The sequence below is a fragment of the Ictidomys tridecemlineatus genome, chromosome 4 (genome assembly GCF_052094955.1).
Source record: "Ictidomys tridecemlineatus isolate mIctTri1 chromosome 4, mIctTri1.hap1, whole genome shotgun sequence".
NCBI lineage: Eukaryota > Metazoa > Chordata > Mammalia > Rodentia > Sciuridae > Ictidomys > Ictidomys tridecemlineatus.
The window spans coordinates 82,286,331-82,301,204 of record NC_135480.1 but is presented as its reverse complement, the minus strand read 5'-3'; the positions used below and the strand labels follow the sequence as shown (position 1 = coordinate 82,301,204).

The window sequence follows — 14,874 nt, the reverse complement described above, 5'->3', positions numbered from 1 at the left end:
ATCCATGAAAATCATGCTCAAAAATGAATGTCCCTGTCTGATTAATAAACCAATGTGAGATTGAAGTGGACAAGATGGACAGATAGGCCCACAGAGTGTTCAACGAATCTACAGTGAACAAAAGAAAAGGAAAAAGGCAAAAACCCTATACCTTGACAGTTACCATCTCTTTAGTTTATGGCTTATTTAGCTTTCAATTTTATAAGTGATCAAAAGTTACAGTTTGTGGATTACACAATCTTTTGTTTGCCCTTGTTGATGGATTGGTTCCTGCTTTCCTGAGTTTTTAATGGAAACAATTATATCATATAAGAAACTATCTCGCTTGTTTCTATTCCCTGGCATCCTATATGGAAAAATACAGCAGTTAGTTGAATTGTCTGCTAGAAAGTGGCCTTTAAAGGAGAATATAAAGGAAAGAAATTTTGCAAGTGTATATTTTAAAGTTGAAATGAAACAGGGAAAGGGAGTGAAAGGGGATGTTTGAGTTTATATTCCAATTTTTAAAGATTATTTACTAATGCTCATGGTGAAAGTTACAGTTACCTCTGAGATGTATAAAGTTTTGAGGTCATTTAGGTTTGAATTATAAAATTTAACTTGAGTACAGACTGTAGGAAAATGATGTCTAAACTTGGCTAAATTGCCAAAGCAGAATTTTCTAACTAATTTAAACTAAGACATCGCACTCTTTCCCATGTGATTGAAAGAGTATTTTAGGCAAAACACACAAACAAAAACAAAAAATTATGTCATGGAATATTCACTATGAGTAATTTAAATAGAAGTAGCTTTTAAAAACTAAAGGACCAGGAGGGACTGAGGTTGTGGCTCAGCGGTGGAGTGCTTGCCTAGCATGTGCGAGGCCCTGAGTTCGATCCTCAGCATTATGTAAAATTAAATAAATAAAATAAAGGTATTGTGTCCAACTACAATTTAAAAAAAACTAAAGGATCAGGAAAATTGTTGTCAGCTTTGATTCTGCTTCAATTTTGAAGGCTTGACTTGTCCTGGTCTGTGAGAGTGGATATCAATATCCTTGGTTCTACTTGGTACATATCATCTTTGAAAAGTTGAGATGAATTTTCAGTTTGAAAATTAATTTAAATCAATTCAATTTCTTGAGTAAAGAGAATTATGATGTGAATCCTCCTGCATAGTGGAGAAGACCTTCATAATGGTCACTCCCCACTCCAACTTCATATACACAGTCTTATTTTAGGTTCTGATTTGTTTTATTGAGGTGTTAGTTTTTCTGTTCAGTAGATCCACATATCTTATACTGGGGATCTACTCAATTTTACTGCAAAATTTGTGATACCCTCCCCAAATCAAAGCCATATTTTAATACTTCTGATAACCAAGGTTGCTAATTCACCTGATAAATATAGCAAAAAGCTACATTTTAAAGCTTTTTTCTATAAAGGAGCTATGGAGCAAAAAGTTCCTTTTCTCCTAACCAGTGTTTCCCACTGTCCTGCCCAGACCCCAGGGAAGCCCTAGCCCTCTCCTCAAGCCAAACTTGACCTCGACCCCAGCAACACTAGCACCCTTTTGGGTGAATGCTTAGTTTCCATCTTCCACCACACCCTCGCCTGAACTCTCATGTGTCTGCTTGTGGGAACTACAGCTCCCACCATATTATTTGGGTTGTTGAATATTTTACATACACCCTACCCTCATGATAATCATGGTTACTGTTCGCTATTGTGAAACATTTTAAAACAAAATTCTAACTGTGCATGATTTTAAAAGCTGCAAATAGTAAGCTTCTTCATACCATGTACTCATTACATTTGGGGCTATCCCTGGAGGTGTTAGTTCCTAGTTCCTTCCTCTGAGCAAAAATGATGTGTTTTGCATTCTTATAATACCAAAGACATGCTACGTATTTAGAATATAGAAAGGAAAGTATCTGCTCCTCTGGGAACTTACAGTTGACAATGGGATATGGATGTGATAAATGAAAAAAGGTTAATACCACAGAATAATATTATGTAGATCAATTAAACTAGTGACAACTTAAATCGCACCAGAGGGAAAGTCTTTAGCTACCACTCATCATTATAACCCCCCAAAATGTTCCAGTTCATGTTGCAAATAGAGAGCACCCTGAGAATTGTGTGGTTATCTTTAGGTAATGAAATAACCTGTTAGGAGGCAGTGAGTCCTCTATCACAGGAGGATTCAAGTTCATGACCCTCGGGAACATCCATCATCAATGTTGTTGATGTTCTAAGATCCATTTCAAGTACAGATTTCTGTAATTCCACAAAAGAATCCCTGATCTCTTCGGAAGAAAATGAAAAGTAGAGAATACAAAAATGTGGCAAACCAATAAGAAAACTAGAAACTGAAGTAAGAAAGAAAGAAATGAATCTTGGCATTGTACAAGTCAGGAAAAAGAAGTTCATTAATGATTTCAAGATCTATGGTTGTTTCACTGAGCAAGAAACATACTGCTGTGAGTTGAGATGGGGAAGTTACTGGCAATTCATTGCTTTCTTTAAAGCCTTCCTTTAAAAATTTAAATAATTTTAGATTTTTGCCCCTTTTCCTTGAGAGACAGAAGACCAGTTAAAGTGGGATGCATACTAATTTTTCTGTTTTCGTTTGACTCCACCTACCAACTACACCATGTCTGCTTTCCAAAATTAGTTTGGAAAGCCCACAACCTGTGTCTGACCTGGGCAAAATAGCACAGCAGTTCACACCTGGAATAAAAGACTGATTGTATGTGAGACTCTTCATGGTTGTGTACAGCTGTATCTCTATATGGATCTATTTATACTTTATACATACCAGATTCCTTTAGACTTTGAACTGATCTCATGGTAAAGTAGTAGGAATAAAAAAGTTTTAAAATAAAGCACTCACTCAAATAAGAGAAATGAACTCTTGCAGTTACCATTTAATCTGATACTTTTTTCAGATGCAGAAAAACTCCTTTGTAAAATGCCTGGTTCACCCGGGGACACAGACTCACTGTGGGTTGTAACACGTCCTTCTGCGTTGTGAGTCAGCTGCTCCTCTCTCAGCAGTGTGCCTTAGAGCTCCACAATCATTCATGCTGCCAGTTTCAGGTTGTCCAAACCTGTGGATTAGCAAAGACAGAGGTGACCATGGTGTGACATGTCCATAGCAACAGAAATATGCTTCCATCCAGATCACATCAGGGCACTGGAGAATGTCGAATTGACTGAGGACCCAGGAGACAGGGATTTGGTGGTAACACTTGGCTATGCCATGAGAAGCTCCTTTGTTGTCCTTCTCCCCTTCCCCTTCCACTGTCCCTCATCTTCCCTTACATTTTGTAGAGTGGTTTATAGTTTGAAAAAACAAACAACAAACAAAAAAACCTTGGACATACAACATCACCTTTGTTCTTCTGCATGCTAAATGTGAGAACAAACAAAAGATCATTTCAGGGACAGATTGTGAGTTTTTGCATTTCATACGGCAAAAGATCACCCAACAATGGGAAGATCCTCCTGATATTATGCCTCTCCCTCTGAAGAAAATAGTATCCATAATCAGCTATTAATGGATCATTTTGTTCTATGCCTGCTCTGGTTGACCTCCTTCCTACAGGCTCAGGGATTTAAGACCTTTCTCCTGTGCTCAAAACCCACATATTCAGCAGCCCAATCCCCATATCCATTTGGATGATGCTGCACAGCTATGTCAATTTCCTATCTTCAACTGAAGTTTCACCTTTAAATCTGTTCTTTCTCTTATATTTATGTCAGAGAATGATGGCCTTTCTTCCATACCAGAAATATGTGAGTTCCTATGGATTCCTCCTTCTCACTTGCCCTTCATTTCTATAATCATCCTCTTCCTAAACTGTCTGCTTCTTAAATATCTCGTGTAGTCCTCTCTTCTTTATATCCACTGCCACACTATTTGTTCCTCTAGGTCTCACATTTTCTCACTTTTTGTGCTACAGAATTATCCTATCGGTTACCCTGCCCCTAGGCTAATCCTTTCCTATATGCAGCTGCCAAGTGATCTTTGTAAAGTGCTTTCATGGTAAAATTCAAATTCATTAGCAAAGCACGCAAAGGCACTTATGATGTGGGGCTGCTACACAAAGCTGTTGGCGGCCCTACAGAGGCAAAGTGGTATTTGATGCCTCTGTGCTGTTCCCTCAGCCCAGAAAATCCTTCCAACTTCTGTTTAATGAAGTCCTATTCGTCCTTCACTGCTCAGTGAATCATGGATTGTCTTATTAGGAAAGCTTTTATGATCTACTTTCTCCCCACGTGGCCGGCTTGAGTTTGCTTGTCATTTGCCTCTTCAGAAGACCTACTCAATCATAATGTTTCTTCTTCTTCTTCTTCATCATCATCATCATCATCATCATCATAGCATTTACCACAATGACTTCCAGTAACTAATATGCTGGGTTGTTCACCTCACTCTACCATAAACTCCTGAAGAGCAGAGACCAGTTCTGATGGGCTTAGTACAGTGATCAACCATAGAAGAAGCACTTGAGAAATGTTGAATAGAATCTGTTTTATTTTTTTCCAGAGCAAAAAGCAAGCATGAAATTAATTTACTCCATATGGGAAATTACTGCCCAGGCTTACCAAAAGGTCAGGTCTATATAAAGTGGTGTTATTCTGCCCCCTGACCCCTTTCTTCGAGTCAGGAAAAAAAAAAAAAAAAGCAAAGCACAATTGAAAATCTGAGACCTATCTCTAATATGGAAAATAATCATAGAGTTAGATTCTTACAGCACCAGAGCTGTTCTCTAGGGCAATGGGGAACATTGCTCAGGGTGGAGTCTACCAAACAGCAGCAGCAGTATCGCCCTAGAACTTTCTATACAGGTAAATTAATGCACCCCATCCCAGATCTACTGAATTGGTGGCTTTGTGGAGGGGTTCAGCATTCTGTTCCAATAAGCCCTCCACTATGGTTTGAGAGCCACTGTCCTGGGAATTTAGAAAAGCAAACAAAAAGGGACCCACTGAAGGGTGTCAGCATATATAGAGCATGTGCTATGTGCTAGAGCATTTATTTTGTTTACCTCATTAACTTTTTCAGGATACCAGATTAGTACTTCATGATTTAATTCTGCTGAGTTACGTTGTATTCCATTTTAAATTACTTTAGATGCAGCAGTCCTTCATTTGCCGCGTAAACGTGGCCTGGTAAAAATGATGTATTCTCCACTTGCCTTTTGTCAACACTCTCCAGGAGCGATGCCTTTCATCTCTACACTGAATTGTGGCACTGATGTGACACTTTAAATATATTGCCTTGAATCATAGATATCAGAAAAGCTGGCTTATCTCTCAAAATGGGAGTTTTTACAGAGCATTGGCCCTGTTTAGTGCACAGAGGCCTGTACTCGGCTTTAGATAGTACCTCCCTCATAAGAACTAAATGTGATATGCATCAGTTAGATGAATGACTAAATCATACAACATTTATCACAGTACTATTCAGATTTAGGGTTATAGTCTACAAAGAGCAGGGATTAAAGTTTTTTTTAAGTATAAGCATAATACTTGCTTATTAGGGAAAAATAATTATGGAAATTGAGAGTTAGCCACATTTTTTTTTAATAGCTATTTCTTAATAGCTATTTCTTAAGCCACTTCAGCCTGATTGGAGTTTTAAAGATACAGACATTTAAATGACATGAAAGTCCATTTAACTACTTGGATCACAGAAGTTATTACTCTATGTCAAGAATAAATCTTGTTTGGTTACAGCTTGGCCTTGGAGCTATGGTATCAGTAGAGGTTAGCATGACCCTAAGGTGTCATCCCCAGTTTTGGAGGCTACTCTGTTCAAGGACCAGATAAGGACTTTTTTGCCTTAAAAGTGACCTACTGCAAGTTTGGCATTTTAAATTTTAGGATTAAGCTTAAAAAAAACAGTTTGGAACTGAAAAATGTAAGAAACTGTTCTTGCAGCAGTCCTTTCTCCATGGGCATTCACCATCTTTTCAGAGTAAGAAATGGGAAGAATCTAACAGGACAGCTTAGAGTTATCAGCCACCCAGAGAGAATGTGATTAGCTTCCAGCAAGTAAAATGATCAGCTTGAATAAGAAATACGAAACAAAGTCTTTTAGATTACCTTCACCTCCCAGTTAATAACTTTTGCTAGAATGGAGAGTACCAGGAAACTGGATGTTGTTATAATTTTTCTTCTTTTCCCCTGAAGACGTGCAGATTCTGTACCTATTTCCATAGACGTGAAATATCAAAATCTCCTCAGGCACAGGCACTTGTGTAAAGCCAGACCTCCCTCCTGTCCTGGCTCAGCCTGGTGAATTGTTAACAGATTCACCATGTGAGATATTTCCTAGTCATTGATGAACCCTCTTCCTGATGGAATTCCTGCAGGTTGGAAGTAAGATCTGCTGTGGGTTAAAATGTTAAGAACTTACCCAGAGTGAGGAACTGATGATATTGATGGCATCACTAATTATAATTCTATTAGTTAGTTAAAGCAGACATAAAGATGAGTGAAAAATGAAAAGAAAGTCTTTATTTTTATTGGTTTGTAGTATAAGGAAATATTTTTGTATAAGCACTACTATGTATATAGCAGAAATGTTAAATTAGGAAAAATTAATAGATGGGCAATATACCTTTTCACACTCCTCCAGTGTTCCTTTTGGGAGAGCTATACCTAGGATAGCATTAATATTGAAGTTCGAGTTGTTACATGGTTTGAGTTCTATAAGAAAAACAACAAAATTAACAAAAAATGCCTTGTGGTCTGGATAAATAGGAAAATGCAAATAGGAAAATAAATAGGAAAATGTTTAAGACCTTGTTCATTAATTATGTATTTAGTCATTATTCCTTAGGGACCCAGGTATAAGATCTAGTCTTTGTAGCACTTTTATGTTAGAAATGAAGAAGTGACCTAAATATCCACCCCTAGGGAACTGACTATATCATAATACATCCATATAATGGAATATTATACAACTAATAAAATCAAGACAATCTGTATCTGTTAATATGAAATTAGCTCAACAAAATACTGTATTAAGTAAAAAAAGAAGGTTTAAGAGTAGTGTGTACAATCTTAAACCATTTATGTCTAATAAATACATATATGCAGGGCTAGGGTTGTGGCTCAACGGTAGAATTCTCACCTAAAATAAAGGCATTGTGTCTAACTACAACTAAAAAGTAAATATTTTTAAAAACTTATAAGAAAATACATACATACAATGAGATTCATCACAGAAGTTCACCAAAATATTTATAATAATCATCTGTACATGATTGAATTCAGGTGCTTATTCTCTTTTTCGATCTTTTAGTAAGGTTTGAATATTTACAAGGAGAGGGTATATAAGCTTATAAATAATATGTAAAAAGAAAAAAAGAGCTATGCTTATGACTGTTTTGCAGCTTCTGTTTCAAATTGTTTTATTTTTCCAATACAATTCCACATTACTAGGCTTTTCATTAAAATAAATTCAATTGATAGGTGATCTAATTCAATATGTTTAAAAATTTTTTTCACAATAGAAGTAACTACTTGATCCATAAGAAATAAGAAAAAATTGAAAAAAAATGCACTAAAATTTTATGATTAATAACAGAAATAAAAATATAACAGGAAAACTGTAGTAGAGTAATAAATATGAGTATTATAAAGGAAAGTAGAAATATTTTGAAAGGGAACTAAGAATAAGTGAAAATACCAATAAAGACAGAAGCAAATAAAGGAGAAAGAGTAACAGAATACTAACTCATAATGAACATTGATTACATATTATAAAAATGTAAACCTGAGGAGTGGAATCCCCAACAGTCCCAATAATTTGGTAGATAAAAAAGTTTTAATTTATTTGATGTGTAAGAGAAATGAAGATCCAGGAAAGGCAGATGTCTTGCTTTTTGAACCCTCTTCCTGATGGAATTCCTGCAGCATTAAATTCCAAATTTAATATGGAGAGATCAGGGATGTACAAGTTGTCCTATGTAAACCTCACACTAATTCTAGGAAGCATCGCTCCCTCTTTTCAGTTGGGAAAATTAAGTCTCACAGTCAGAAAGTAGTTTGCCTCAAATTACATTGCTTTTGCATGGAATAATTCAGATTTAGATCTCTTATCCCTAAATTCAGCATCCTTTATTTTCTTTTTCCTTTGTTAGCCCCATGCAGAATAACTTGCAACTGGAAGGAAAAATATAAATAAAATAAAGGGAAAGGCATGGAAGGTACAAATGAAGAACAAAAATTCCAAAACTAACAATTATTTTGTTTAAAGATATGAAAGTAAATTGCTTTCATTTGTATGAAATTACTATTTTGAGGTAGTGTGATTTTTTTTCCCAAGTCAAATATTGATGAAACACAGTAAATTTGTAAATTTGATCCCTTTTAAGTTGGACTATTTAAAAAAAAACAAACTTTTCAAGAGGTAACTAAACTATTTTTCCAAAACCATTTACAATTTTTATAGGGAAATAGAGGCCAAGCAAGAGAGACAAGATTATTGCCACTATGTACAAACAGTACAGAATTCAGATGGTTTTCCATTGTTGTCAAAAGCAGTACCATACTTTTTCGGTGCAACTTGATGCCAGTTCTGAGTGTGACTTTTCTCTTGTTTCTATGGTAACAAACTTTAATGTGATCAGCCTTACAGGGAAACTTTTTGCATTGAAATGGGCAAGAAAAAAAACCTGATTCTGTGTGTGACTGTTACCTACCTTGTAGGGGACTGATAAAATGTTTATTGAATGAAAGTAAAATAGAAATAGTCTCCCCTACAATTGCTTGCTAAACAGATGTGCTAAAATTTGCATATGTAAATATCTTCACAGGTCAGAACAAACTTTAATGAAATAGAAAACTGTAGGGTTGTTTTTGCTTTACTTTAGTCCCAGATTGTAGCACAAAGAGAGCTGTCTAAATCGAAGGCTTAAATAGCTTAATTGTGCAGCGAGTTAGAAGTTAAAGGGTCAGAGTAATGTTAAGTAAACGAATCTGTTTTGGAGAAAACCTGTAATGCTGCATTCCAGGTCTCCAAAGGCACAGTGCCATTTTTGTGTGTGTTAAATCATTTTAAGGCCAAATACTGGTGTTTGCTGACTTCCAGAGCTTCCTTATGTTTCTAGCCTTTGCAAAATAACACAGCCAAGTACATGGTATCTAAATCTGGTGGGCTCTTCTGAGATTTTGCTTGGAAGGTATTTAAATACATATTGTTGTTGTTGTGTTTTCAGCTCATAATCTGGTCTACTTTCTAAAAACTTTAAGGTTCTGGCAGTTGACCATTTAGATTTCGAAAGCTGTCTGAAAATTCTGACCCTGTTTGGTGGGTGCTTCTTTTGAAATCCCGGAAGCCTTTTAACATGAAAGTGTAGTATCTAGACGTGTAAGCCAAGCGGTTTAAAAATATGTAACAATCAAGATTTAGGCATATTTGAATGCGGTCTACTCATTTAGCAAAAATTTAATGAGTTCCTACTGTGTGCCAGGTACTTGGAGCAGACAATTGCGAACAAACAAAAATCCCTGTTCTCTTGGAATTTACAATCTAGTGGGGAAAACAAAACAAAACAAAAATAATAATAAACAAGCAAAAGTAAAGTGCATAAGAATGTTAAATGGTGGAAAGTGCTGTGGAATAAAATACGGCAGAAAGAAATCAGTTTGAAATAAGAGTGTCATCAAACCCTACTGAAAAGGTGATATTTGAGCAAGGACCTGAAGGACGTATAGAAGAGTGGCAAGTAGATATTAGCTGTAGGAGAATTTCAGGCAGGTGGAGCAGAGTGCACAGTTTTGAGACAGGAGTGAGCATCCCTGGCATGTTCCAGGAATCGCTCTGTGGCCAGTAAGGCTAGAATAGCAAGCAAGAGAAAAGAAATGGTGTTGATATTAAAAAAAAATCATGGAGTTTGGGAGGCAGGTTATGTAGGATCTTATAGAAGGATTTCAACTTTTGTTCTGAATAAGGAATTGGAGATTGTAAGAAGAGAAGTGGCAAAAATCTGACTAAGGTTTTAGATGGATCATTCTGACTGTTGGATTTAAAAACAACCAAAGAGGACAAAGGCAGAACCTTAAAGGATTGTACAGGGGACTGTGGTACTAATGTGAATAAGAAATGATGGTGTCTTGGAGTAGACTTAGAGTGGTGGAAATGGTGTGCTTTGTTGGACTTCAGATATCTGGTAGAGACAACAGTAATTTTAATGAATAGGAAGTAATGCCTGAAAAGAGAGCGATCAATAAAGATGTGAAGTCTTTTTACTAAAGCAACTAGAGGACACGGTTGCTCTTTACTAAGGAGAAAACTGGAGGTCAGATATGGGGAGAAGATGAGGAGCTCAGTTTGAGATGTGTTAAGTCTTAGACATGCAAGAAAAGATGTCATTTGGAAATGTTAGTCTGGAGTTCAGAGACATCAGGGCTAGAGAAATCAACTTGTCAGTTTTCAATGACTAGAATCAAAGACATTACTTAAAGCCATGAGGCTCAATCAAGCTCAATCTGCAGCTCCAAACATTTAGAGATCACAGAGACAGGGAAGGAGTTTAGAAGACTGGCATGTGAAGAAGGAGGATCGTTTGGAAGTCAAACCAAGAATGCATTTCAGAGAAACATTAAAAAAAATGAAAAGAAGTTTTTGATAGGTTATATCTATTTACTAGAAATGCCCAAGTGAGTAGAAGGAAAGAGAAGGAGATATTTAGCCTTGGTTCTTTCAGTAACTGCCCTGTAAATACTTTCTCTGGAGTATGTTATACAACAGCCCTTTCGGTTGAACGAGGGCTGAAGCATGTGCATGAAGTGATGACTCATGTGGCTCTGTGACTCTCTGCCACAGAAATATCACTCTATCCACAAAATCAAACCCTTTGAAAAAGACCTGAAAGGAAACCTAGTTCAGTCTCACCTGCTATATTCTCACCAGAGTCATCCAACAATTTTTCTTCATCATCTTCAATAACAGTCAATTTCAAATTTCTGAACAGCTCATGCATCTTTGTATCTCTCTAGAATCTCCAATAATAATGACAAGTCATTGCCATGGTACATGAATGAAGTGGATTGTGATGCCAAGATTGTATTGATTCATAACTTTCTGAGTGGTTTTCAGTTTTCAGAGACTTATCCCGATCCAAACAGGCATTCATTCAAACAATACAGCATTTGCTTGATTGACATACTTATTTTCATTCCAAATGAGGTTTTTGGCTTTTTAAATGTTTGTTTCTTGGAACCCACACTGGTAGAAAATACGTTTAGCTTCTTTCAAGGATGTATGCTTAATGATGCTCTGATAGGAGAAATAGAAAGTTAAATAAGATATCCAATTTCCATGATAGCATCCAGCTTCATAAGAAACAGATCTCATAGAGAACAGAGATGGCATCCTACTGGTTCTGAATGTATATGTGCCTGTCATTAAGAAAAAGCCTGCTCCATGTTTCCCAGTGTCACAATGAAATCACATTTCAAATGGATTCAACAGGTGCCATATGTCATGCCTCTTCTTATAGGAGAAACTGCTGAGTTGTTCCAAACAGCGATGAAAATAACAAATGGGCTGAGTGAGCAATCGCAGTCAGGTCCTGAGGAGTGTAAAAAGCCCCAGATTCAGCTTCCAGGGGAGAGTTGAGTTACCTCCCACCATGCTTGAGGGACAGCCCTTCCATAATTAAACTCAACCCTGAAGTGTAACTAGCTGAAACCAGCCACTGAAGGAATGGAGGCTCTGTGAGGAGGGGAGGGTGGGACAAGTAGTGCTTTCCTTCTCTTGCTTGCTGCCCATTGCCTGACACAGTCTTTCTATTCCTACCTCTGGGCAGTAGTGGCCAGTTAATAATGCACCTAGAATGTGAAGCGAAAATCGGCACCATGTGCAGCTAGCAGTAGGTAATTACATTTCACTTGTTTAATTAAGTTTCACTTTCTGGTTGCCTTGGGGGAACTGTAGAAAAGGTCCCTGCCCCCCACATCCTTTTTTTCTTTTTTTCCCCCTCGCTAAAAACTGAGCAATGCCACATTATGTTGAAATGGACCTGCTGTGTTTATGTTGGCTGAATTAAGCATCTATAATCATATATTTCCTCCTTTGTCTGTTCGTGCCACAATCTTAATAAGTGGGGACAGAAACTTCATTTAATGGAAACACAATTTTTCTGTTGTCTTATGGCTTATTTAAACCAGCTCATCTCCATTTGAACGCTACTCTGTGTTTCAGTCATCAGCTCAAAAACTAATTGTTTTTCACCATTTCTCCAAATACCATGTGTTTTCCATGACAGTCCAAATAGCTGACAATTTTGCTTCATCTATGAGGAAATTTGGTTTGACCTTCTAGGTTGTACACATATATGAAATTAAAGATTAGGAATATACCCTTCCTAAGGAGCCTGGACAGAAGAAATGTGCCCTTTTTCACAGACTGCCTGTCTATTCATGCATTCTCTTAAAAAAAAATTCTCTGTGGCCCTATTATGTGAAAAAAAATAGATGATACACTCAGTGGGAGACTTATTTGTCAGTCAGGCTATAGCTTAGCAAGCCTTGGATATTTTTGAAAAGAATATAACTTACCTATTAATTTCATCACAGAGGGGCTCATTATTATACACCTTTACATGTATATTCACTGAGGCATGTCTCTGGAAATACACCTACTGACATAAGGTAAAAAGCCTCTCATTGCATAAGAAACCTAGAATAAATACCTACTGCCATAGGTATTAATATGCCAGTCCATATTTAGATGCTATTTTTGTGGTCAGAGCAGTATTTGAATCTTTGAAATACAATTAGTTAGTTAGAAAGAGATATGGCCAATTTCACTTTATCAGGGAAGTCCAGAATCCCACCAATGTACTGCTCCTTCCTATCTTGCTTCTTTCCTTCCTTTCTTTCTCCCCTCTCCCAATATTCCAATACTGAAGACTGAACCACAGCCCTGTGCATGCTAGGCAAATGCTCAACCACTGAACTACACCCCCAGCTCTTTTTATTTTATTTCGAGATAGTATCTTACTGAATTGCCCAGACTAACCTTGGACTTGTGATCCTCCTGCCTCAGCCTCCTAAGTCACTGGGATTACAGATGTGTGTGCACCACTGTGCCCCACAATATATTGTTTCTTAAAGACTGCCACCCTGGCGAAGTCTAGCTTGGCACCAATAGGGGAGGGACGTGTCGGTGTTCTCCTGCTGAATCATCTCTCAGCAGCACTCAGGTTAGGTTGTTCTTTTCTTTGAACAGGGCTTCTGTGTGCAGACATCAGCACTGTGCAGCTACCTCATCAACCATATTCCAGTTACTCACTTAAAAGGCTACACTGCTTGCAGGAGCAATTCACAGGGATATACTGTTGTTTATTCATCACATTTTTCTTCCTCATTCACTGCATCTCTCCTTTTCAATGCACGGAGTGAGGGAAGGGCCCCACTTTTCTGTCTGTTTTCACATACTGAAGGGCTTTGCAGTGAGTGCACTTGCTTTACAGTAGAGGCAAATGCTTGGCCTCTACTGTAACTGTCTCTACCAAGTTCCTAAAGAAACTCTACTGACATTATGTGTTTTGTATACTGAAAAGTAAATTATTCTATTTATTTATGTAACAGTTTGAAATGTATTGATTTCCTTAGGTTAATATTGTAGGCTTCAAATGGTTAAGTCCTATCTCTAACTTTTTGAAAGCCAGTGGGTCTTACTCCTCAAACTCTGCTTCTGATGAAATGTAGTATGTTTTTTTGTTAATAGCTAAAGATTGGCATATTTAGTATATTAACTGTGTCTTTGCCAAATCAAATAAGCTCCCTGTGAAGAAACAAGATATGAAGTGTGGTGGCTATTTTTTAAGGTATTAGAAGTAATGACTTATAATACTTTTAACCTTTTAATTTCAGGAGCATCTTACAAAGTGACTTGGTATCACAACTCCTACTATTACACTATTATATTACACTAGCTAATACTTACTTTGCACACCCTCCTTGATTGGTTTATAAACTATAACTTGAAACATCCAGTGTGCTAGAATGGATGAGGAGAGATTCCAAGATGGGTAAAATAAAGCTAAGGGAAATGAAAACGGCTTGCCCTGCATGACTAAGAGGGTCAGGAATAGAACTTGACTCCTAATAGAACACATTTTTGCGTGGGCGGCACAAAAGAACAGGACATGTTAACAATCAGAAAGAACTCAAGTTCAGCTATAAAGCATATTTGTACACACTGTTGCATATTGTGTTCAAATGAGTTATTTTTGCCTCAGTCTGTTCCAATGCACATTCCTGCAGGAGGTAGGTTTTGGTTTTGGAGATCTAACAGCGTGTGAGACTCAGAGTTTCCAGATACTGAACTGAGTAGGGGTCTGGGTCTTATAAAATTGAAAGGATATGTTCCACACTTTATAACTGATTTTGCAGCAGCTGATGACATCTTGGTTTGTGAGGGGGCTTTAGAAAGGAACTGTGAACTGTGCATCTGGCTAGGCACCTCCAGACAGCATACTTGGAGGTGAATATTTACAGAGGCCAGCAGGAGAAGCTCAGGAATCTTTGTCCACAACTCCGGTGATAGGATCTGGAGAAGTGATCTGACTCTTATTTGAAGTATAGTTAAAATCAACATTTATGTCAGAGGGATTTCAGTTATCTACACAATTAATCAATCCAATAAGAGGGCATGCGTTCAGGTCTCTTGATGCCAAAGTGGGTGCTCTCTTAATGATACCAACCTCCTTTACCACACACAGGGATCCTTGTGGCCATAGCAGCTTCCCCACACCTGGAGGGTCCAAGTACAGACTCAGGAGTTTCCCTTGTGCTTAGGGCACACTCCATCTTGCCCTTTCTCAGCACCACCTTAGTTGTCTCCCTGGGTGAGTCACAT

At 37.4% G+C, this 14,874-nt stretch overlaps 1 protein-coding gene across 2 annotated transcripts in view; it reads left to right on the top strand.

Moving 5' to 3' along the window:
- The window catches only part of Maml2 (mastermind like transcriptional coactivator 2), a 326,047-nt gene that overhangs the window by 57,710 nt on the left and 253,463 nt on the right, over positions 1–14,874 (top strand). The window lies entirely within an intron of this gene.